Genomic DNA, 25,807 nt, shown 5'->3' with positions numbered 1-25,807 from the left:
AGTTGTAATTACTTCTCACATAAAATTATAACGAATCGAAATCCACGTTGAACATAAATTTCCTTTGAACAAAAATATTTAACTCTATATTGGAGAATTTTCCATTAATAAATATAACTGGTAACTTGTACAGTTTTATTAATGATATCATGTAATATTATAGTTCTGCAAAAAGATTTCAAGACTCACTCGATGAAATTGATTCTAAAAACCGGATATAGTGAAGGACGGTTAACGAAGCACTACTGTAATCTTTTACGACTTAATAAAGACCCAACTATAACAATATTTCTCGTACCGCTACTTCGACGTGAATTTAACCAGCATACAACCAATAACATTAACGAGGCTAACAGCTCGTCTTATGGAATATTCACAACAAAATGTTCAAAAGGTAATCGAACAACAACCACGTGAATCACGGATCGACAGGCGGAGAACGAGCTGAAGACGAATGATTCGAGCGAGTTCCAGATTCCCTGATCGATCATGACGAGCGGCTATCATAATCGATAATGGTCCCGCTGACAGACAAGCGGAGTCGAATGGCCACGGTGCTGATCGTTATTCATTTCCCTTACGTACCGACAACACGCGCATCGTCATCGCATCGTCATTTGCAAGATTCTCTGCTACTTTTTTCGTTCGTGTACGACGCCTTTTCATAGGCCCTTCACCAGCTCCCATTTTAGAAGAATCCAACTCCAACCCTGTTCTTCCTTTACTTTCTCATTCTCTACGAAAGATGGGCGTAGGAAGTGGCTTCCAGATCGAATATCTAGCGCTTCTCTGCATCCATCGATTTTAGACTCGTTGCATTCGTCTGTTCGATGCAAATGATCGTATGGTAGACACAGAAGATGCAGGAAATTTTGTTCGTTGTGGTTGTTTATTCAGTTGTGATTGAAATTTTTAGATGTAGTTTTCATATGAATTAAATTATACAGAAATATACGTAATCTTTAATAAGAATTTTGTAGCCTGGGTCATTGAACAATTGGCATTTTGACGATGGAGTATTCTAATTGGCATTCTGTGTGAAATAATCACACTGCAACGCGTAAACATGAAATAGGTATAATTATTTAAAAAAACATCTATGTAATTAGAACGATATTAATATAAATAATATAGACATAAAAATCAAAGTTTCTTCGATATATTCTTAAATTTTGCCCTTTTTTCTATATTTTCATTATGAAATCGTTATTCACAATATAAGATATATTAATATTTAAATAAAGATCGTAAACAAAGCCACATTAAATACAAAATTAGACTGTAATAAATATAAAAATATTCTTCGGCGATAAAAACAGAATTTTCTCAAAGATAAGAACATCGAAATTGTTAATTCGAAGGCAAATTCAACCATCGCAACCAATGGAACGTTCGATAAAGGGATGACGCATTCGATTCCATTAGCGGTTCCCAGTTTGGACGAGCAAGATCTCTCTTACCGTTTCTAATAGACCGATGTTCGATCAATCATATTACCATGTCGTTCTGACAAACGATCGCGTCCGTTGCGCCCGTAACAGATAACAGATCCATGATGCCGCGATCGGTATGATGTATCGCGCGGGAATCGAGCGTTCAATAGCCAGACACTTAATATACCATCTAAATCACAGGTAGTATCTATCGACCGGAGCCTGTGTACTGGTAAATATAGAATTTCCTTACGATCAACTTAATACGTGACAGGAAGCGAAAAGTCAGAACTGATTTCCTAAGCGAACACAGTTAGGGAAGAAACTAATCCCCTTAGCTAATATGAAACAATGAAAACATTGTTTGTTATTAACCCCTTAAGTAGAAAACAATGAGTAAAACTAAACGCTCTTTCTATACGACACGCGATCTCTGTTAACACTTTGACTGCCACGCCGAAATCACGTGTTTCGCTCAGGACACCACGGGAGTATTTTTATTATTCAAAGCATATAATGGTAAAGTAATAATAAATTGATGATGTAAGACAACATTCTTCCCCAATGGACCGTTTATCTTATTGGTGGTCACGAGTGATCACCGTGGTGCCTTGGTAACAGTTGATAGCGACTTATTATAACAAGGCTTCGTTTATTTCAACAAACCATTCGCATTTGTTATTTCATCGCAAGCAAAACGTCCAGAATATATTGTTGAAACGTGTAAAAGATATTAGTAAACAGTATTATGATTATTTGCATGATTTCGATGAAACATTCGGCTGAAATGGTAGAGGTCCGCAAAAGAATTGTTTGTCACAAACCAATGGTAGTGGTGGATTACAACAGAGGAAAATGTGCTGTAGATTTATCAGATCAAATGATAGCACATTCTACAGTACATAGAAGAAACCTCAAGTGGTATATAAAATTAGCTTTAGAGTTATTGTTAAATACATCAACTTATACATCAGCAAAACGTCTAAAATATATTGTTGAAACGTGTACAAGATATTCGTAAACAATATTTGCTTATTCTATATATAATAGTAAGGTATGTTCACACTTCTAATTTCAATTATATGATTACAAAGCAGCATTTATGATTATTTTCTAAGGTGTGTTTATAATAATATTCGTAGATTACCCTTCAAAGATATGGATGCAAACACAGTGCACCGTTAGATGCAAGATTTGTTGTCATATTTTTTTATTAATGTTCTAATAAAAATGTTTAATTGTTCAATGGAGCACTTTTTATTTCAAAGTATCTTCTATTTGTCGATTATATTCAAAATGCCCTAACTGTCAATTTTCATTCAATTTTTACAATTGTAAGAAGCTCAAGCGCTCCGATCACCAATGATCATCGTGGCGTCACAGGAGAAACCGTGGCCGGTCATATATGACAAACGTGGCAGTCAAAGTGTGTTACAATCACAATACTTTAAACTCATTATCATTTTGACTGCCACGCCGAAATCACGTGTTTCGCACAGGACGCCACAGTGTTTTAACACAGTGCACCGTTAGATGCAAGATTTGTTCTCAATTTTTCTTTTTTTTATTGATGTTCTAATAAAAATGTTTAATTGTTCAATGGAGCACTTTTTATTTCAAAGTATCTTCTATTTGTCGATTATATTCAAAATGCCCTAACTGTAAATTTTCATTCAATTTTTACAATTGTAAGGAGCTCAAGCGCTCCGATCACCAATGATCATCGTGGCGTCACAGGAGAAACCGTGGCTGGTAATATGACCAACGTGGCAATCAAAGTGTGAAGACTGGTATCTAATATTGCATCGATATCTCGTACAAGATATTAATTATATCTATTTACATCAGATATATCTAGGCTACTGGTTTAAGTATTTCATAGGGTAATAAAATGACGTGCGTTGGGGTAAAAAAATGATTTTTAGAATATTTTTAGTTGTTTTAGCTAATTCCTTTTAACGGTGGCTACGTATCAAGGAATGACGAACGACCTCGCCGATTTCAATATGCTTGAAATATGTTGTCAAAGTTGACATTTTAAAAAACTTTTTCCTATATATGTTACCGTCGCGTCGCTTGACTTTAGCTTTTGCGATATTCGATGACAATCGAATACTTTTCTAAATATCATGACTGAATGCTATCATGGTTGTTTCATGATTATATAATGTAAAGTTTAATATGAATTATATTTGTCTTATTATTGAATAACTTAATTTATTTCACAGCCTGACGGCGGTCGAATATATTAGGTTGTCCGGAAAGTGTCTTTCTTTCACAAACGTGTTTTTTACAACAGTGCACCTTCATACAAAGGTGAAACTAAATTTGTGAAATGTCATGGTGTTTATCTCAACAAAACAAAATCGATCGTACGTAATTCGACAAAATAATATAAAACGAAAAACGTTGTGCGTCTATTATTTCCTTATAAAACGAAAGAAACTTTTCGAATAACATAATATTATCTACATTAAACCTAATGCCTTAATTTCTCTTTCTTATATCAATTAAAAATGATTATTGAAAATGACTTAGGTTGGTTTATATAAAAGTATACAAAAGGATGCCCATAGCGGAATGGAATGTAATCGCAATGTAAATTGAACCGAAGTATGTTGCCAATATTTCGGAAACTAAAGCCGAGCGACGGTAACATACAAGGAAAAGTCGTTCGGAGCGTTGATTTTGACAACGTATTTCAAGATTTTTGAAATTCTTGAGATCGTCCGCTTTGTAAATAATTGTCGATTAATCTTCTACGATACGAAGGTTTCTCGCCAAAAATTTACGTTTTACTTTCAATCGTTTAATAGTCTAATATTTAAATTTATTGTAACTGAACTAGTTTCTTTCAATTTTAATTCGCAAAATTTATAAGCTAATAACAGAAGATATCCTTCTAATAATTCCGATTTCTAAAACAATTTTCCATTATAAAGTAAATCAAAAAACGTTGTATCTCTCCCGTACCTATCCATTCAAAGTAAAAACGAACAAAGTTCAAGATTCACGTCCACAATCACAAGGTTAATAAACCAGCGATTCCATTGATTCGAATCGCTAGTGGCGCCCACTTAACCGGCTCCATCGAATCCAGCGACCGATCGAGCAACAACCACAAGAACGCTCCCGAAGGTGCAATTAACCCGTCGATCGTACTGGATGCGGAAGCATCGAAAAACCGTGTGCTCCTCCTCGATCGGATCGTATCGAATCGAAATCGAATCGCGTTTACGTAGGCGAAGGAGCGTGTCCCACGGCGGGGAACGCTGCGAATAAGAAGGGTGAGAGGGGGTGAAAAATAGAAATTAAGGGCCGGTGAGTTATCGCGGTTGCGTGAGAAGCGGCCCAAGATAAATCAAACCGCAGCAGCAACCGCAACGCCACCCCGAGTTCGGATCACGAACGCAAAAACCCCCATGGCAAATCCCCTGGGATTAATAGTGTGCCACGTCTGGAACCGGTGCTCCTGATTGGTCCAATTCCCTGGGGCAACATGTGCTCCTTTTTTACCCCCTCCCTATCTTCGCCTCACCCCTAGTGTGCTCTTTTCCCTTGTTTCCTCGTCCTCCTATTGCCGCTGATCCACGGAGGATCTTCCTCGTGCTCGATGCAACTCTCGTCGAATTTTAAATTGACCGATAACCTCGACGTCGTTGAATCTTGAACGTTTCTTGCTTTCCTTTATAGAGACTCACGTGGAAGGGTGGAACTGTTGGTGACCATTTCGATAGAGATGTTTCGATTTACGTGGAGAATCGTATTGTTTGTTTGCGAGGCGAAGTGGAGGAATTGGTTAGGTGGTTGATCTTTTCTAATCTCCTTTCGTGTTTGAATTTGAATAATTATGATGTTTATGATTAATATTAGGCGATTATTGTAGATTATATATGGGGGATTATTATTCTTTTCCTTTAAAATTATATTATTTTTCTGTGTTAAATGTAGCGTACGTAAATATGGTACCAAACCACGCATATCCAGTAAATGTAACAAGAAAGGAGAATATCTATTCAATTTTATATTATATTGCGTTCACGGTCTTTGTATTCGCTGGACTAAAAAGAAAACCACTTTCATATCGATGGTATTCCGGTGATTGTTTCGTCGTATGGTAACAGCGCTACTGTTGAAGTGGTCACCACTTCTACAAAGACTCTACATCTGGTCTTTTTAGTTTTCTCAAGCGTTGAAGCCATCGACAGCATATAGACAAAAGACTAGCATGAAGACAGACCATAAACAGTAGACAGGCGACGTTGGCTTCGGGGTTTTTAGTTATAAGGTAACACTGTTAGCGTGCGGATCTGGACCAGCTCAAATTGTATTCCTACTTATTATTACACTTCTCTATTAAATTAAATATATATATTTTGTACACTTTATCCACGCGTTTTCTCTCTTTATACATCTAATAACCTCAACAGCTACTACTGCTTTACAATTTACATTTGATTTCACTCAAATTCTAAGACAATTTTAAATAGCGACATATCAAATCCTTGTTATTTTGAATCTATTATTTCGCAATTTATTATTATTTGTTACTTTTTTGCATTGACAGAATTTAATATTATTTTGCAATCATTAGAAATCTAACGAAAGATAATTTTTATGAATCTTCTCAATTTCACATGATCGAACGCAGATCAAACGCTGAGGAACAACCTCCTATACATAAATACACACCGAACAGTCTAACAGTTTTCATCTCACACTTTCGTCATCCGGCTTATTCTAACTTTAACACCAACTGTACGATAAACCGACTACCTGAAGGGGTGCTAGTACGTCAATAGAGATCCTCTGGGTTAATTCCTCCGACACCGTTTCGAGGAACAGGCCATACGGGACTGGATGAGTAAGACAGCCGTCGAGAGAGTTATGATCTTCACAGACTATTAACGACGATCCGGCCACATTCCACGGACTTGAGTTTCTACGCGGCCTGTGGGCTGTAGAAAATGCAGGTAAGATGGTTAACGATTTGGTCGCGTTTACATATATAACCGGAGTTAAGTAGGAACTAAAGCTTGATGAGGGCTCTCACAAGGGGGCCGTACGAGGCATCGGTTCTACGGCCAGAAAAAAATTCATGTTCCCCTTCTTGAAGCGTCCAATAAAATGGCTGCACGTTCCATCCGTTGTATATATTAAAACTATAGGTGTCACGATTTACGCTTAATATCGGTGGACAGAGAAAAAGGAAGATAAAGGAACCATGAGCTGCGACCAACTTCTATAAATATCGCTAACGTTTCTGATGGTCAATTTTTCAGAGGAACGAAACAATATTCGGTGGATTTACGATGTTTCGAAGACTTGCTTGCTTTTGTTAAAGTATTTCGTCTAGCTAGCGCCTAGGAGAACTATGGAGAACACTCTTTTATCGTGTAGCTGTGACAAACGGGAAAAATATTTATGTACCACCCAGAGCGTTTCCGATTTACCTCGGAACGATACATTATTATACCGCTGGATATGTGAATATTATTCAGATAGATGAAATCGATTTTTAAAGAACAAAATTAATTCTAAGAAAGATTCACAATATCAAGATTAAAAGGCGAATTAATATTTCATATCTGTGAACATAACAGAGAACATGGAATTTTACATATTAACCCTCAATGTGTATTATTGTATGATAAATAAGCTACAAGGGTTAGCGTAAATAAAATAATTCATTCTAATTTATATCTTGTATTTTAGGTTATAAAGATTCGAAGTAGAAAATTATAATCAAGCAGTCAATGAAATCAAATGGTTTCAACTCGCTTGGAATATCAAATAAAAATTATGGGAGCTAACTAAATAATCTAACTCAAACCGTATAAATTATCTATGATCCAACGATAGAAACAAACATTAATATTCAACGATATCCCTTTCCAAAAAGTACCATCGTGAATCGATTCCATAAACATAATTTAACTTCTACCAAAACCAATCCAAACATATTTTCTCGAAATCAGAATTCGATAGAAAACTACAACCATCCCTTTCACCGTGCCAACGGAAAGCCTTCAAACAATTGATCCATGACATCGATACAATGACAATAATAATCGATGAAGTGGAAAAACAAACGTAACGAGAAGAACGAGATCGATGAACGAATCGTTAAATATTTCGCTCCGTTTCTACTAACAGCGGCTCGTTGAAAACAGGCGCGCGTAATTGAAGGTGGAAAAATATTGCTGCATGTGAAGTGTGTGGTAGGCGCGCGAAAAATGGCTGGGCAAATGAAGCTCGTTTTGTCGCGGGCTGCCAGATCCTCATCTAAATTACAGCGCCGCGTCGGACGCGCGTGTGCGTGGTCGCGTGACACAGACAAGTGTTACGCGTCGATCTTATCCGCGTCGTGAATCAAGTATGAATGCTGCACCTGTCATTATCTCATTACGCGACGCGACGATTCGGTGGTGTATCGGCTCGTTAGCAGGGAACCCGGCCGAAATTCCGATCGCAATCGATTAAACGGTCGCTGCCGTATCGCGTACTTTCATCGTGCGCGCTTAACAATTTCAAAGTAATGAGTCGGATTGGCGAAGGTTTAAACGGAGAGGATGACGACGCCTCGTTGGTGGAAACAATCTTGTTTTAATTAGAGAAATTGATCGAAGGTAATTTCTTCTTGTCGAGGTTATTAGATATATGAACAGAGGAACGCGTGGATATTTTGTAAAGGAGAAAATATATTTTAATACAGAAGTGTAAGTACAAGTAGGAATATAATTTGAGCTGGTCCAGATCCGCACGCTAGCAGTGTTACCCTATAACAGGAAACCCCGAAGCCATCGCCGCCTGTCTACTATGGTCTGGCTTCGTCTCGGTCTATTGTTTATACGATGGCTTCAGTGTTTGAGAAAACTAAAAAGTCCAGATATAGAGTTTACTTAGAAGTGATGACCACTTCAACAATTCTTTTTAAGAAACAAGGGAAGGTTACGAATTTTTATGAATAAATCAAATGGAAAGTAAGATGATTTTTTTATTTGTATTATTGGACTGGTAACTAAGTGATTGCGGATTTTGTCATTGTACCTTTTGCTAGTTTTGTTTGAAAAATTGATTAAAATATTTTTGCTCCAATACTCGTGTTATATTATGCGAACCTAAATGTAATTGTTAAACAAATAATTGATAATAAATCATTATTTGGTAGACTCTTATGAAACTTAAACTTTAGAATGATAAATAAATTGATCTTTAAATCCCCGGTTTTACTTAAAGTTTCAATTTTTATTCTATCAATACAAGGAGGATAAGTTTCAAAGGTTTTACCGTGTATTTCTAGTTTACCCATAGGGGTTCGATGTACGAGGTATTATCTGACGAAATGAGTAGCTAGGTGAAGACTCGATGAAAACCGCAGCCCCTTTGTACTCAAACGAGGTCCACAATTTCACGAAGAGCGCAGGAGTGATATTAGAAGCAACATTACAAGGCTTCGCGTTCCGTACTCTGAAATCATAGCTGATTCTAAATGGCGGTGCGCGGAACGCACGAAACGTTTCGATTACACGGTTTTATCCGTGAACTCGTTTAACGCTCATGGCACTAACTGATCTGCGTCGACGAATGGGCTATGTTTTCCTTCTTAAAGATTCCTAAGGGCTGCAACCACGTCTCACTTAATCGAGAGTGCACGAGGAGTGGTCACCTTCAGCAAGAAGAATCCCGCGAATCCACAGGATTGCTAAAGGAAACAACATAAAAGAAAGAAAAGGTAGAAAAAGGTGGATAGGTAGGTACGAAAGAAGGGGGGTTCCGTGGCGTTATGCGACCTGGCTTTTACTTCATCTGGACACGAACTGGTAGACACAGGCCGGCCTGCGTGTCCGCCATTATCTGATCCATACGTGGGGAGCCGGTGACCATGCGCGAACTTCCAGCGAAATGCCATTTCAATCGTTGAAACTCTGCCGTAACTCGCTGCTAATTTCGGCATCCACCAAGCTACTACCACCAAGCCAAACTTTGCCAATTTCTCTTTGCCAGATATTTATCTACTCGTTGAGTTTGCTGGCTCGATTAATCTGCTTCGGTGTTCCATGTGGAAACTAAGTACATACGTTGTGTTTCCAAACTACGTTCCTGCCATTTTCACCATTACGTATCGCACGAACGAAGCTACGTTATTGCTAAAAAATTTGGAATCATATCTTTTATTGTATCTATATAATCAGCTATATAAACTATATAATCTGAAATCTCTGCTAAATTCGTTAATAATTTGTTACGATATCAATGGTAACCTTTTTCGCTGCAATAGATGTTTAACTAAATAATTTTCTAAATGAACAGAATTCAGATATTGATTTTTATAATACAGATCTTTGGTGCTTTTTTAAATTCTTGGGATCTATAGATATTACGTAAATTATTGGAATTCATAAGAGTGTATATATTTTTGAATGTAGCTTATTATAATAATGCGAGCTTCTCGCGATTCTGTAGAGGGGCAGATATTTATTTTACGGAAGGAGAAGAATAATGCAACGAGGTAAAGGAATAACGCGACCATGGTGAACGTGCGAGACGAAATGCGGGACACGTCGATCGTTGCAGATGATGAAGATCGCAGAAAGATAACCAGATCACGGAGCTCCTCTTCCAACTTTGGTAAAAATCGTTGGTTGCGTCCGTGTTCCCCTGTATTACTCGCGAAATAATCGTGCTACGGTAGAAAAGGGATGGGATGAAAGGCTGGGAAGGGAGAATGGAACAGAAGCTTTCGTGGAGAAAGAATGTGTCCGGTGTACGAATGAGCGAGCAGAGAATGGAAAGAAAAAAGTCTGCTCTGAAACGGGGTGCGAAGGATGAAAGAAAAAAAAGGAGAGAAAAAAGAAACCGGCTGATGAATAAAAGGGAACGAATGGTAAGAGGAAACAGCGGTATGAGGGATACAAAAGGAAAACCGAATGAAATAAAGTAACACGTAAGAATAGAATGAAGCAGACCAGATGTAGAGATAAAACAAAATAAAACAAAATAAAATAAAAACATAAAGAAAATAAAATTAATAGAAGCACACTGGAGCAAATTAAAAATGGTAAAGTTGGGCAATTTTCAGAAAACCAGCAACTTGTTTGTTGTAGAACGCAGAATAGAAATGAGTTAAGGAGGAAATAGTAGCGAGAGTACACGATGTCCCTACTTCGGCCTTCCTTTTATAGCGTTTCATCGGCCAAAAAACAGAGAGAAACGAGGAGACGTGTAGCACGGTGCCTAGAATGGGACAAAGAAACAGCGAACAAGTCAGAGGAGAAACGGAGACGCCGAAAACAGAAAGTCCAGAAATAGGGAGCAAAAAGGAGTCAGAAAAAGATCACCGGTATTATGTGGTCGGGCCCCTACTTCATCGAAACACGAGCGGGCAAACAACAGGCCGGGGGCCCGCGTGTATCCGCCATTGTTTGGCCCATGTGAGGAGGCATGCGGCCATGTTTCCCCACGTATACCGGGCGACCGGATAAAAAGAGGACGGCGGAAGGGGAGCAGAAGGTGTATGTGAGGTCGACTGGGGAGGGAAGTGGGGACTTGAAGAAGGGTGGAGGCGAACGAGGCCCTGTTAAGTCCCTTGGGCCCCTCGAGGCAACGCATCGATACATGTATAGGCACTGGCCTTTGTGTGCGCTATGTGCATACACTAAACGTCAAAAGTTTCGCTACGTCTATTAGAACGTTTCTGCTTTCTTGAAATTGCTGCCAGATGTGACGCGATTGTATGGGTTTCTGTGGCGCATAGGCTGAAGGGAAGTAAAATATGGGATGTTGCAAGCTTAGGTTCAGATAGGTATATCGACATATAAGATATCAAAGATTAAATTTTGCGGACTTTTGCGAAATACGAATAGATGGAAGTTTGTATTGATACAAGCATGAAATATGGGGAAAGATTTGCATCGGTAGATATAGGCATATTAATGTATACTAAGAAATTGAGAATTAAATTTTTGAAGTTTTACGGATATATTGTTGCGCGAGAAATTGTTATCTAACGATAAATCATATACTTATCATAGATACTTAATCGACTGGTAATTACTTAAAATCTCACGCATAATGAAAGTTTCCAAATTGTACTTTTTCGACGAGGAACACTTTTTGAAGAAAATAATCTTCGAAGCTATATTTCATTTCCTAAACACGTAATAAAAGGAACATCGCGAGATTACAGAGCGTACAGCTTTCTCGTTAGCATACGTACTTATGCGTTTAAGTTTTTGCACGATGGTACATAAGACAGACCGGTATTTGTTCGTTTATTCGTATAGGTATGAATTCGCGAGCGTGTGAGAATGTAAGTAGATATATACGTGTGAGTGTCTTAACATTAATTATTGAGTATCGATAGGCATGCACGGCGTGCATTACACGAGCTCGCGCGTAACACGTTTCCCCGCGGACAATTCCGTTCGTGTGTGCTTCAGTCCCTGTAAATTTACGCTTATGCGCGCGTCGATTTTTATATTAATTATCGCATCGGTGGTCCGCGAGACACGCTCGGACCGAGAAATCCTCCGAAGCTGTTCGTTCATTTTTCTTCGAGCCTTTCAATGTAAACACCGTAAATAATCGTATTCGCCGATGAGTATCGCGATAGTAACCCAGGGGAATATCTCGTGTGATTAAAATCCAGTATTTTCTTCGACGCCATACTGATTTACAGCAATAACTTCGTTTCATTCGGTCGCATTTATCAATCATCGACGATAGGAATCAACAGGATCCGATATTTACTTCGAAATTTTATACCGCTTCTTTTTCAAACGATTATTCAACCCGTTTTCAAGTACCTTCGTTTTGCGAACACGATAGAACTCCGTCCATCTGAACTCCCTTTTTTAAAAGAAAATTTCAGTTACTGTCTGATTAAACGAATCCTTCCATCACCTTGCACAATGAAATTGATGAACGATGAAGCTAATATGACCCAAGTGATATAACAATGTGTATAACAGTAACGATAGCAAACGAATTAAATTTTTATAAATTAATTTTTTAAACTACACGTTATTTGATTGTGCTGTTTGACTAAAACTTACAAAACCATAAAAGAGAAATCTACAACTTATAATTTATATCTTGTTCAAAAACAAAAAATCATAAATAGTGGCACTGGTGAACTGTAGATTCACATAAATCGAGTTCCATTATACTATGAACCTTCGAAAAAACAAAGAATGTAAAGAAAACTTAAAAGTATCCATTATTCAACGATGTAATTAACGGATCCACAAATGTATCCTTATACCGATCCCACGCTCGAAACCGTCTTCAAGCGTGTATTCGTCGTATTCGAGAAATTAGAGACATTCGTGAGCAGGATCGGTGATGCACGTAAATTGGCATATTTAATTTTTCGCCGAGTAAACATACGTGTAGCCGCAATCACGCGTACTCGCGTGTGTATAAATACGCTCGCAGATATATTCCCATAAATTGACACGTACGGGTGGCCAGAGCTCGACGAGCGGCACACATTGCCGTGCAAACTACACGTTAGCCTGTTGTGTGTGTACAGAAAGGACTGGTTCGGCTTGAAAGCTAATTATAACCCATAACGATCGGTCCATCAAATCTGATCACCTGGACGGCAGAAGATCCAGCGGAACGGCGTCGGTGTATGGGTGACTACCACCAACGAGCCCATGGCTACCATAACGTTATCCACCGACTTGGCAATGCCACGGCTAAATGAAGCTTTTACGCACGCCGTTGGATTGAGTTTGTTATGGGATCAACACTTCCATCGCGCCGCTCCACGTTAGGCATACGAAGGCCAGCCATCGCTCGAGTATAATCGTTCCTTAAGCGTGGACGTGCCACTTCGACGAGTGAATCGAGAGCCTCTTTGTTCCTCCTACTCTCTTCCATAATGCTGACTATAGTCTCCATCTAGATAGTCTTCTTGTTCTTGTGGTGCCTAATCAGGCTTGGAGAATCGTTGCCTTATAGCTTGCAATCCTTTTGCGTTCCATGGCTGTTAATTTATTTGTCAAACTTTACTCTACTTGAGTAGAATTAATATATATGTAGATCTTTTATGGTAGGAACAATTTATGGAAAACTGTGAGTAATGATAGAAGGTAAGACAGGTCGTGTGATTAAATGGAATATTTATTATGCGGTGTATACTTATTATGAAAATACACTTGTTGTCGATAGACGTTGAAATAATAATTTCGTGAAACATGGTTGATATGTATTATATTGTCATTTTTGCTGCGATTGGAAGGAATGATTTATGAAAATGTGCTTGTACTTTAATGGTTGATTAAGTATATAACACACACCACTTGGGATTCTAGTCGATGCATATATAGTGGCTCACGAAAGTATTCGAACGCTTACATTTACAAATTTTAATTAATTAAATGAGGTGTAATAAACTAATTTGGCATTTATAGTGACGAAAAAGTGTCAAGATTACGCCAGTAAAATTTGAAAACGATTCAATAATATAGACAGGAGTTGTGATACATTCATTAGAAACATTCATGATAAGTGTTTCACAAAAGTATTCGAAAGCTGTCGATAGTTGTTCATCTTCCTTTGCTCCGAATGTAAACATCATTGCTAAATGAAAATATTGGTACGTTCACTTGATGTTAGGACGTCGTTTCAGTAACAGTAACGTAAAAGTGTGCACAATAGTATTTAAAATGAATACCAAAAAGTCCGAAACAAAAGTGTGAAAGAGAAATAATATTCCGATTACATGGGGACATATAGCAAATCATATAACGAGATTGCCGGAATTGTGGACAGAAGTAAGTCCACAATACATTATATCATCAAAAAGTCAAAGAACGAGGGAACATTTGCAAACAAAGCTCAATCAGGTCGACCAAAAGAATTGACTGGAAGAGAGGGGAAAGTTATCATTCGCGAATTAAAAAAAAATCCTACTGCATCCGCTCCTCAACTTGCAAGTATGGTAGCTGATATGTTTGATAAAGAAGTTCACCCAGAATTATGTCGACGAATCTTACGAAACAATGATTTTCATGGCAGAGTACCGCGAAAGAAGCCATACATTAACGCGGTAAATCATAAAAAAAGAATGACTTTTGCAAAAACCTATATTAATAAAGATAATTCTTTTTGGGACAAGGTCATCTTTTCGACGAGTCAAAGTTTAACATTTTTGGCTCAGATGATCAAAATTATGTGTGGAGAAAACCAAATACGAAATTGGAAATTCCACATTTACGTGAAACAGTGAAACATGGATGTGGGTCGGTCATGGTGTGGGGGTGCGTGGCTGCCAGGGCGCACCGGAAATTTGATATTTATTGATGGAATACTTGATAAATATAAGTATTTAAATATTTTAAAAAATAAAGAAAGTGCCCGTAAATTACGATTATTGGAAGATTTCCATTTCCAACAAGATAATGATCCTAAGCATACTGGTAGAATTGTGAAAGAATGGATCGTATATAACACACCACACATGTTAATTACTCCACCACAACCAGACATAAACCTAATTGAAAATTTATGGGATGAAATCGGAAAAAGATGAAACAAATTTCATATAATCTCAAAGGAAGTATTGAAAGATAAAATTATAGAAATATGGAACTTCGTTAAGTGTAGTTTTACAAAATCTTTGCTTTACAGTATGGAACGTCGATTGAGACACACTATTGCTGCTAAAAATGGTCCAACAAAATATTAATATTAAATAATTTAATAATATATGTAGCGTTTAAATACTTTTGTGAGTCACTTACAATGCGTGTTTCTAATAAACATATCATAACTCCTACCTACGTCGTTGAATCCTTTTCAAATTTTACTGACATAATCTTAAAACTTCCTATTGACATTTGCTTGTCTAAGCAAATTACTTTAATGTACATTATTTCGGCCATTCAAGTTTGCATATGTAAGCGTTCGAATATTTTCGTGAGCTACTGTATATTACATACACACGCAGATAGACGAATTCGCATAACACACATAATTACTAGTAGAATTGTAATTTGTTTTCTTTCGAAGGATTTGGAAGAAAGATTTCCATCATCCGTGACTATTATAGGATTGAAATCCCCAGAACATCATCGAGCAGTTAATAAGAAGAGGAGCAATAGCAGCAGCCGTCGATATTATCAACCTTCACCCTAGTTTCGCTTCATCCCAGCGTGTCTAGCGTTCATGAATTCGCGTTGGTTCATCCTCTAATGGGGGAACAAGTTAGCCATAGCGGTGTGGTGAAGGGGTGTGTCGCGACAGATGTTCCGTCCCCGCCGCTAAGGGGATAATTGAGTATTGTAAGGCGACAACAAAATCAAATTTCCTTCTGTATACACACACATTAGTCACCTCCCCTTTGATGGCGAACTCCATTCTCATTCCGAATAGTCAAACGGACGACAGATTTTCGAGGCCTCCTGGTGAATCTTCCCGGGTCCCTCGGTCCAATGTTCAGTGAAGAAACGATAAATAATTCAAGCAAATATGTAGTAACGACAATGATTTGTGTATATTATGTGAATATGATTTATGAATGTTGCAAAACTGTGCAATAGGAAGCGCTAGTCCGGCTTTCAATACGAAGCAACAAGATGCTTAATTAAAGTTATAAGGTCTCAAGTTCTTGGAAATCCTACGAGATATGTGAATATGATTATTCGGATTATCCGACGAAATTAAGTAAGAGAAGATTATAAGACTGCAGCAGGAAGTTCCAGTAAAAGATTTTTCAAGATCTCTCAAATTATGTGAAGATCATTTGAAGGCTATCCAAGGTCATTTGTGTTTCATTCAAGGTGTCTTGAATATCATTCAACACTCATTGAAGATCATCTAAGAATTAAACTCACCTAAATACCACCTAATCACCACCTAAAAAGTTTATTAAACACATCAAATTCTCAATGAAGACTTAATTATCCAAGCACTGTTGAATTTTTTGGTAAAATCGCTATTTAAACCAAACAAGAGGTGACATTCTGTTTGCACGGATTTTTCCATAACAACGAATACGATCTGTCCCTGGTCTGAAGGGAATATTCTTCATTTCAAGGTCGATAGATGGGTCACGAACGAATCGACGAATTGTCGAAACGAATTGGTGTTCGTTGGCAGATGTCCCCTCGTATTGGGCTGTGAATTCTAGCGGTTCGCAAGGATAATCGGTGGTGGTGCGATAAAATGTAAATCGTAGGAGGGACGATGACTGAAAACGATGCGATGAGCGGTTGATCGTAAATCATGAGGATCTACGATTCACTTACCGCTTTTTCTTCTATACCAACGAGCGCAGGCGATACACCGCGGACAGGCAGCAACGTAATTCCACCGATCGACCCGTAGATTAACCCTTAAACGGACTTATTCGTTCTGACAGACACCCGTGAGTCCTTTTTACCTGTATCTCCACGCTTCGCGAGCCATTCCTTTCACGGATCTCCACGCCGCCATTTTCTTCTATTCACCGTTTATTAACCGACAATTTCGGAGAAACAATCTGCTTCCCTTCGTGCAGGATTTTTAACGGATCGGTGTAGCTTTCGTTGAAAATCAACGATGGAATAGCAAAGGTTATCAACCGATTACATACCTATATAGCTTTGCAACTAGGATCACACAGGATGTGTGTTCAATCTTCCTGGTTTTTTATTATCAGAATGCATATAGGTTTTCTTGGACGAGGTTCGCAATGTTGCTGAATAGCATCAAGAAGAAGAGAATAAGAAATAGAAAGTGTATTTGCAGATGAAATTAGTAATTCTAATTGTAATGAATATATTATCAGACTTGTAAAACGATGAAAGTACGAAAACTATGTAACTGATTTTGTAAGTGATTTTGGAAAGCAAGTACTATGAGATTTGTGTCTCAAGAAAAAGAGATACTGTACTTATTAGTATAATTATCAAATATGCTCGTAATATTATATTGGCCAATTTAATTATTTTCATACTTTCATAGAAAGTAATGAAACTAATTTACTGTAAGAAATTAATCTACATTGTTTTTCCTATTATACAACATAATGAGTATCTTATATTAATAAAAAATCTGATTAAATTTCAGCACGAACTAACCAAGTTATTAAAATTAAACGTTAATCTGATGTTGATGAATTTAGCTGGATGTAATTTATACTAGATAAGAAAATTATATCTATGTTGTACTATTAAAATAATTCAATGTGACCATGATAGTTTATCAAAAAAAAAATTTTTTGGTCGTTTTTTGCATCAAATTTTGTCACCAATTTGGTACAGTCCTATATTTTTCTATCAGATTTTCTATCAGAACAGGTTCATAAATTAGTGAACTACTAAGTTTCTACAACTTTTCAAGTACTTGCACGTAGGCATAATATAAAAATATTTAGTGATAAGAATAATAAGAAAATTAAGTGATTGCGGAATTTGTCAATAGGTGGTCTTAGCACACTCTTTTGTTTTGTCAACGAAGCACCAAACTTATATCGTTTTCTTGATGTTTGGACCTCCACGTTTAATTTAGTAAAAAATTCTATCGATTAGTTATTTAGTTTCGTTTTTATCCCAATTTAAAAATGGAAGAACAAGATGCGCATTTCAGACATATTTTATTGTATTATTTCCGTAAAGGCAAGAACACATCGCAAGCACACAAGAAGTTGTGTGCCGTACATGAGAATAAAACCTTGAAAGGAAGGCAATGTTAAAATTGGTTTGCCAAATTTCGTTCTGGTAATTTTTCATTGGAAAATGCTCAATGATCTGATCGCCCAGATGAAATTGATGAGACCAATATCAAAGCCATTATCGATTCAGATCGTCATAGCACAATGCGTGAGATTGCAGAGAAGCCCGATGTATCGCATCCATGCATAGAAAAAAAAATTAAAACAGTTTGGCTATGTCAAGAAATTCGATTTATGAGTCCCTCATCAGCCTAAGGAAATTCATTTGACGTAGCGCATTAGCATCTGCGATTCGCTTCTGAAACGCAACGAAATTGGTCCATTTCTGAAGCGACTGATTACTGGCGACCAAAAGTGGATAGTTTATAACAACGTTAATGGTAAAAGATCGTGGATGATGGAAGATGAACCAGCCCAGACGACACCAAAAGCTGAGACTCACCGAAAAAAGATTATGCTGTCAGTTTGGAGGGATTATAAAGGAATTCTGTATTTTGAACTTTTACCAAGAAACCAAACGGTTAATTCAAACGTGTACATTCAACAACTCGCCAAACTGAGCGATGCAGTTGAAGAAAAGCTGCCAGAAGTGGCAAATCGTAAGGGTGTTGTCTTCCAGCATGATGATGCAAAGCCTCACACATCTTTGGCCACTCGCCAAAAATTATTGAAACTTAGGTTGGCCATATAGTCCAAACCTTGCGCCTTCAGATTACCATTTATTTCGTTCCATGCAGAACTCCTTAAATAGTAAAATTTTTAATGACGCTGATGATGTAAAATCACATTTAATTCAATTTTTTGCTGACAAAAACCAGAAGTTTTGTGAACATGGAATTATGATACTGCCTGAAAGATGGCAAAAGATCATCAACAAAAACGGACAGTACCTAATTGAATAAAGTTATATTTCTAAGCAAAAATTTTGAATTTTCCTTCTTATTTAAAATACGCAATCCCTTAGTTGTCAACCCAAATACTTTATATCTTCCCCTAGAATGCAAGTGGGTTGAGGAGTTTTCACCCTTAGAATGTTGCAGCCTCATTGCCTATTCCATTTATCCCATATTCTACTTCAAACACTTCTTTAGATAGTAATCGACAACTCCACTTTAATGTATAATTCAAAATTTATGAACGGACTTCATTCTCCATCAGAAATCGTTTCCGCAGAATCCTTCTAATTCCGCGCTGTTTGCTAATTGACTCCGCAGCAACAGTCGTAAAATCGTCGGAGTAGAACAGCATACCGTTTTTAGGATCGCAATCACGGATCCGTTGGATCGTAGCGATCCTCGTTACGAGAAAAGCCAGCTGTGGGAAAGCAGGAAGCATGATGGCCGGCTCGCGGACTTATGGCTTCCCCGAACTTCTGTCAGCGAACCGGTTTCACTGTTCCAACGCTTTCGCGCGAATATTCCGAATAATTAGGCAACATTTTTTGCCGAATTTGTTGCAATGTACCGAGTCGTTCGAGATTCTTGGTCACCTGATTTCATCGATGATTTAAGGACCTCTTTCACGCACTTCCGCCACCCCTAATCAAGCGGCTGTTGATTGTGTGCCGTGTTATTACGCGAAAGGGGCACCCTGCTCGAACTACCGATCTGATAAAAAAGCTTCACAGAGACCATATTGCTTGTGGAGACTTAAAGTGTGCTAGTATACACACATGGTACGCTTGCACGCACGTTCGTGACTATCGGGTGTAGTGTGATGCGCCGATGTAACTAGTTGAGAAAGATTTACAAATCGTTAATTACATTCCTAATTGTGGATGGCACTTTTTATGTCCCTTTTTTTTATCGACCATCTAATTTGAATTTTATTCAAACTGATGACATGTTGTTTACAATGAGATAATTTAGAGTTCGTAGATTTTGAAGTTGTATTCATATTTAATTTCTTTGAACAAACATACGGAACTGAAAGCTCTTCGAGGAGTTAATCATCGAAGAACTGCTTTCTAATTAATTGTTGAGTCAAGATGACAGTGAGTAATGAATAGATAACATTATTACAAAGATATAACTCTTTATATGCTCCAATAAATATTTATGCTAGAATGAGTATAAAGATTTTCAAAAATGAACAAAAAATAATGTATCGATTTTTAAGTTTAGGATATAGTATCCTTTTTTCGCTAAGCAAGAATCGTTTCGTTATCTAACAGTTCACAATTCATTCCGCCTACCTCTGTTTAACACCGTCCGCGTAACAATCCCCTCTGAAGTCTTGTTTCTCAAAGCATAGTTACCGCGGGTAACTGACTCTCTGCAAGTTTCCTCGGAGACGTTGATGACGTGACCGTTCCCCATTACCGTGTTCTCGGCTACCCGCCGCGTTCTACCACGCGATCTCTCTGTCACCTAATAACGCTCCTCCTAATCGGTTGATAAGAGGACACGCGAGTGTCGTTGCATAAATAAAGTCAAGAGCCACCGCATGCTTCACGAGCGAACTCCAACTTCCAAGAGGGTGGAATCACGCAGACACCACGTCTTTCGTTCTAACTTCGCCATTATCGGCTACAAAGCTAACTTCTAATTGATATATTCGTTAATTAACATTTTCTTAATTATTCAAATATATTCGACGTATCAAAGATTCGAACAAACAAATTTGGTTAATTATCGGAATCTCCAAGTCTAAGCAGAATCTTTGTTTCACTGTAGGGGTTCACTGAAAAGCTGATATGTAAATCGTACCCGTAAATCAGTAGCTACGATAAACACGTTGTACGTGTCGGACTTTTTTATGGGGGTTTTATGAAAATTGCACAATTGAGAGATAACCGGTGACTGGTCGCGACGTTGACTAGCGTTCTACGCGCATAAACGTGCTTTAAGATCCTTGTAATAATGTATCGGTTAGAATCTAACATAGATACGGCATCAACGCGTGACAAATTTTCTACGAGTTACGGCGAAATTATCGAAGTAACGCCTGATGTAACATACACCTGCACTTCTGTCGTTCTAATACAAACATATAATTCTTGTTCTTTACTATTAGTAAGCTACCATGAAGAACAATGAGAGTTTAGCTAATTGAAAACTTTGTGGCTCTTGTAACTTCGCGAGCTCAGCTCAGCTTAGCGTACTATAAAACGTATAAACGCTCTAAGCGCCAGCTTTGAGGATTTGATTCTGAGAATCGGTTCTCAGAATTTGTGTCGGACAGTAAGCTTCCCACAGCTTCGAAAACTTTTTGGCTCCTGTAACTTCGCGAACTCAGCTCAGCTCAGCGTACTATAAAACGTATAAACGCTCTAAGCGCCAGCTTTGAGAATTTGATTCTGAGAATCGGTTCTGAGAATTTGTGTCGGACAGTAAGCTTCCCACAGCTTCGAAAGCTTTGTGGCTCCTGTAACTTCGCGAGCTCAGCTCAGCTCAGCGTATGATAAAACGAATGGCTCTAAGCGCCAGCTTTGAGAATTTGATTTTGAGAATCGGTTTTGGGAATTTTTATCGGATAGTAAGCTTCCCACAGGTTCTCTATCTATCTGAGAGTAAGAATTTTCGACGTTACTCTGAAATGAATACACAATTTGAGAGTACGGCTATCTAAGGTACAGCTATCAGCTATATAAAGCAGCTATCGTAGAAAACTCTGAAATGGACACCTACCTTCACGCTCTGGATTTTCCACCAAAAGGTGTTCGTCGCGGCCAAAAAGGAGGAAAGAAAGCGATCGTCCGCTTTCCAAATTCGAAGGAGAGTAATGTTGGTCCAGTGACTCGGCAACAACCAATCTCTCGCGCACCTCGTCGAGAGAAGAACACGAGGTTCGTTTGCCTTCCTCCTACCACCTCCCCCTCGAATCTCCTACCTGGAGCTTCTAAACGAGCACGAGGGGAAGAAGAAAAGTGATGCATCGCGGGGCGTGACTGGCCGACCAAAGAGGATTTCGTGGCCAGGATTGTGTTTTGACGTGTTTTGACAAACGGGCGCCATTATACCGGCACCGAGCCTAAAGGCGCTTTGAGTGCTAGCCGGCTAACCGTGCGACCTAGGTGGCCGTGTTCGAGCAAACCAACCTGCCATCTGAACGATCCTACGAAACAATTACACCACCGGAAGCCTCTACTTTCAGCCACACCGAACGTCATTTTTCCGACCGCTTGCCCTGGTCGCGGATCTTGCAAATCTGTATCTATGTTTTTTCTATAAAATTTATTGTAAAATATTCTTCACCTAGTTTCATTCTTTTCGTCGAGGTGTATCATTTTTGCTGTACCCTTATCATAGTAAGGTATAGAATTTAGACATTGTATTTTGATATCTGCGGATACGATATCTCTGTTATAATAAACATCTATATATCCATAAAAGTATTTTTGTTATGGACTTTATAAAATTTCACTACGCATTCCATTTTTCATTTTCAAGACTAGTATCGTTTGAAGAACATTGGGAAATTCAACGAATGGTTTAGGGGTTCAAGTTTATAAAGGAAAATGATTGGAATTGTTTGTGCATTTTGTGTTGTAGTGTTGCAAAGAGGATAGAAACTGAAGAATTTTCGACACTATTTCAAACCAATGGAAACGGGATAAGTTAACGCTTGTATGAAAAGAACTTTTATATAAAACATATTACTGACAAACAATGTGGGTATTTTTTACTATAATATAAAACCTAATATTTAACGAATAATTCTTAAATATACAATAAAATTCGACTTACCATACGATACTATTTATGTTTATAATTTATAATCATTTTCTTTAGCAGATACAGATGTATAAATATATAAATACAAGGTACCTGCTCTTATATTAATCCTTGAGCTTGGATTCCAAGAATCATGCCACTGATAATTACATTTAATCTTGGAGGAATTACGTAAATTACGTGTGTTTTTCTCGGTGTACAAATGACACGGTGAAAATAAGAAGGAAGAAAAATGGAGGCAGAACGAGTGGTATGGTAGGATGTAAATCGACCGATAAAATTTCCTGGCAAATTGAAGCGTTACCAGTGGTGTTACAGTTTCAGATGGCACCAAACTAGTCGCTAATTAATATTAATGCGACGTGATCGTGGAGAGAATTCAATTCTGGAGGCAGGAGGATGAGATAAATTGGTTGCTTATCGCCATCTCGGTATTTCCAATTAATTACGCGGAAGATTGCGATCTTCCAATCGCGAAGACTGGAAATAAAGCGTTGCTCAGCGGCTGTAATGAAATTATAAACGAAGAATTAGCGAGAACTACATCTTGCCGGCTGACGAAGAAAATGGCGCCTGTGCGTTGTTAACGAGCTTTCGATCATTGGCCAACCAACTTCTTTTCTTGCGTTGATTATACTATACGAAAGAGAAGAAGGCTCGTATAATAACTTGTACACAGTAATTACAAGTCGATAAACGCGAAGCTGTTTTCGTGAAGACTCTTGCAATATTTATGAAACGGATACAGTTGAGGATTAAAATTAAGTAGTATTTTATATGATGACTATACGGAAAAGATATAAGTCCACTTTTTATAAATTAACTTCTTGGCTTTTATGTCATTTGCTGGCTGAAAGGAAGTACTTTAATGTGATGAAGTATTTTAATAGATGAACAAAGTCTTTAAGTCTTTGAAAATAGGCGATATTTTCTAAGTAACGAACGATATTAACTTAATTGTTATTTCAGTTAAATTTAATTTATCTATATATAGATAAATAGTATTTCTTAATACTTTACAAATATTTAAAAAGGTAATAAAAAGTATATGTACAAAAATATGTAATTAAATGGCAATATAACGAATTTTAAAATTGCTCTTTTATAAAAGGCAGGAAATATGTTCATATGATAAAACTAAGTAGGCGTTTACTTTCAACTTTGTTTCGCCTGTTCGAGAATCTTAGCGACATGGGAAAACTTTTGTTAAAGTTATGGTGGCATGTGGAATTCCACGTAGAAACGCGTCCCTGGGCGCCTCCCCTGCCGAAACGTCTCACCCTCCGATTTCACATGAACGGAACAACAGATGATCTTACGAATCTGTAAACTACCGACTAACATCGTGTTCTGGGGGCGGGGTTCCCCATGAAAATTATACGGGGTGAGCCGCTACGATGGCCATCTCTTAATATCCGCCGTAGTAAACTCTTAAGGGAATTTTATTTTTATCCATTTTGTAATTTTTGGTCATCGAGCCTTCTAATTTCGTTTCCTTTCTTGTTGCTACAAGGTATACGAATAAGAAAAGGAATATTTGTTTGAAGAAAAGATGATGAAAAACTCTATTCAACTAAGAAGATTGTAATAGGAGATGGTGACATTGCTTGCAAGTTGGGGGATGTTATGGAGGGATGGAAGAATAAAAGGACGACAACGTATTTTTTCTGTCGCCAAAAGGAGACGCCGGAGAATAGGATGAAGGGATCCAGCTGTCGACTTTCTCACTACTTTCTTTGCTACTCTGGCTACGTTTCATTGAAAGAGTCTTCACTGCTCTTGTCGATGCTGCCCTCTACTCGGAGGTCTTTGTATTAAGAGTGTCTACATAGTTTCTCAGTATTTCAGTATACCTATACGGTATATCTTCAGTATACCTCAGCTATCTCATCATTATGCGTTGTATAAATAAGATTATTATAATAATTTTTCGTATACAAATTTTCTACATTCAGAAACAAGTGAAAGACAGTTTTTGTTCTTAACGTTTCTTCCAAATTATTGGGAATTCCTCGTGTATGAAATAAGAGTGGCTTATTTTAAAAAGCCTTATTTTTCAATGACGCGTCTTTTATCGCATACTATATGTATGTAGCGGCACATGAGCTAGAGGACAATTCAAATCATGTTGTTGTTTTGCCTCGGGGTATCAAGATCAAGAGGACACATGTAATGTAAGAATAAATAAACTCCGGGCAAAACAATGTCGCTGCTATGCGCAACCTTTGAACAAAGACGAATTTGAATTTTCCGACTCCCCCCGACCAATATAAATAAACCAACACAACCGAAAAGAGTTCAGTATACACCCAGTATCTATCAGTATCTACGAGTTATCTGCGAGTTGTTATTACACTGTCTAGCGAATATGTTTGTACGTGCGTCTCACGACAATACTTATTTATTTACATTTATTTAATTATTTCAAATATACTTGACGGATTGCAACAGTGAGTTCTCGTTCAGTATCGACGAGCTATTTAAGTGTTATCACGAGTTATCTACCGAGTTATCGACGAGTATTTAGCGTGCATTTATTGAATATTAATTAGCAATTTTACTTTGCGGTTTATACACTGTACGAGCGACTCGGCGAATATAGTCTGTATATTTATTTATTATTTTAATTATATGCGACGGTTTCGACAACGAGCGATAGCATCTAATAAATCTCACGGTCAAACATCCCATATACTAGTCCTCTGCATATATTTTATTTTCATAGCATCAAATTGCTGTAGTTATATGAAAGGATTACTAAAAAATGGCACGAAATTTAATATACTTAGACGTAATTAATTGGTATGTAAATACCATTAATACAGTGCCACAATAAATATTAGGCTGTCCGAAATGTTTCTTTCGTTTTATGAGAAAATAATAGTAATAATAATAATTTTAATAATTAGAGTAATAATATTAATAAGTAATAATATTAATAAGTTATATATAGTAATAATATATAATAATAATAAAATAATAATAAGAGTAATAATAATTTTTCGTTTTATATTATTTTGTCGAATTATTAT

At 37.5% G+C, this 25,807-nt stretch overlaps 1 long non-coding RNA gene across 1 annotated transcript in view; it reads left to right on the top strand.

Annotated features, from left to right (window-relative positions):
- Window positions 1-18,338: 18,338 nt before the first annotated feature.
- The window catches only part of LOC126919458 (uncharacterized), a 251,512-nt gene continuing 244,043 nt past the window's right edge, over window positions 18,339-25,807 (top strand). The window contains exon 1 of the long non-coding RNA XR_007711634.1: window positions 18,339-18,472. This is a non-coding gene — a long non-coding RNA (uncharacterized LOC126919458). The remainder of the gene's footprint in view (window positions 18,473-25,807) is intronic.

This window comes from Bombus affinis, chromosome 8 (genome assembly GCF_024516045.1).
Source record: "Bombus affinis isolate iyBomAffi1 chromosome 8, iyBomAffi1.2, whole genome shotgun sequence".
NCBI classification, from domain to species: Eukaryota; Metazoa; Arthropoda; class Insecta; order Hymenoptera; family Apidae; genus Bombus; species Bombus affinis.
Note: the sequence above shows the minus strand (reverse complement) of the source record. Positions and strands in the feature narration are given on the sequence as shown.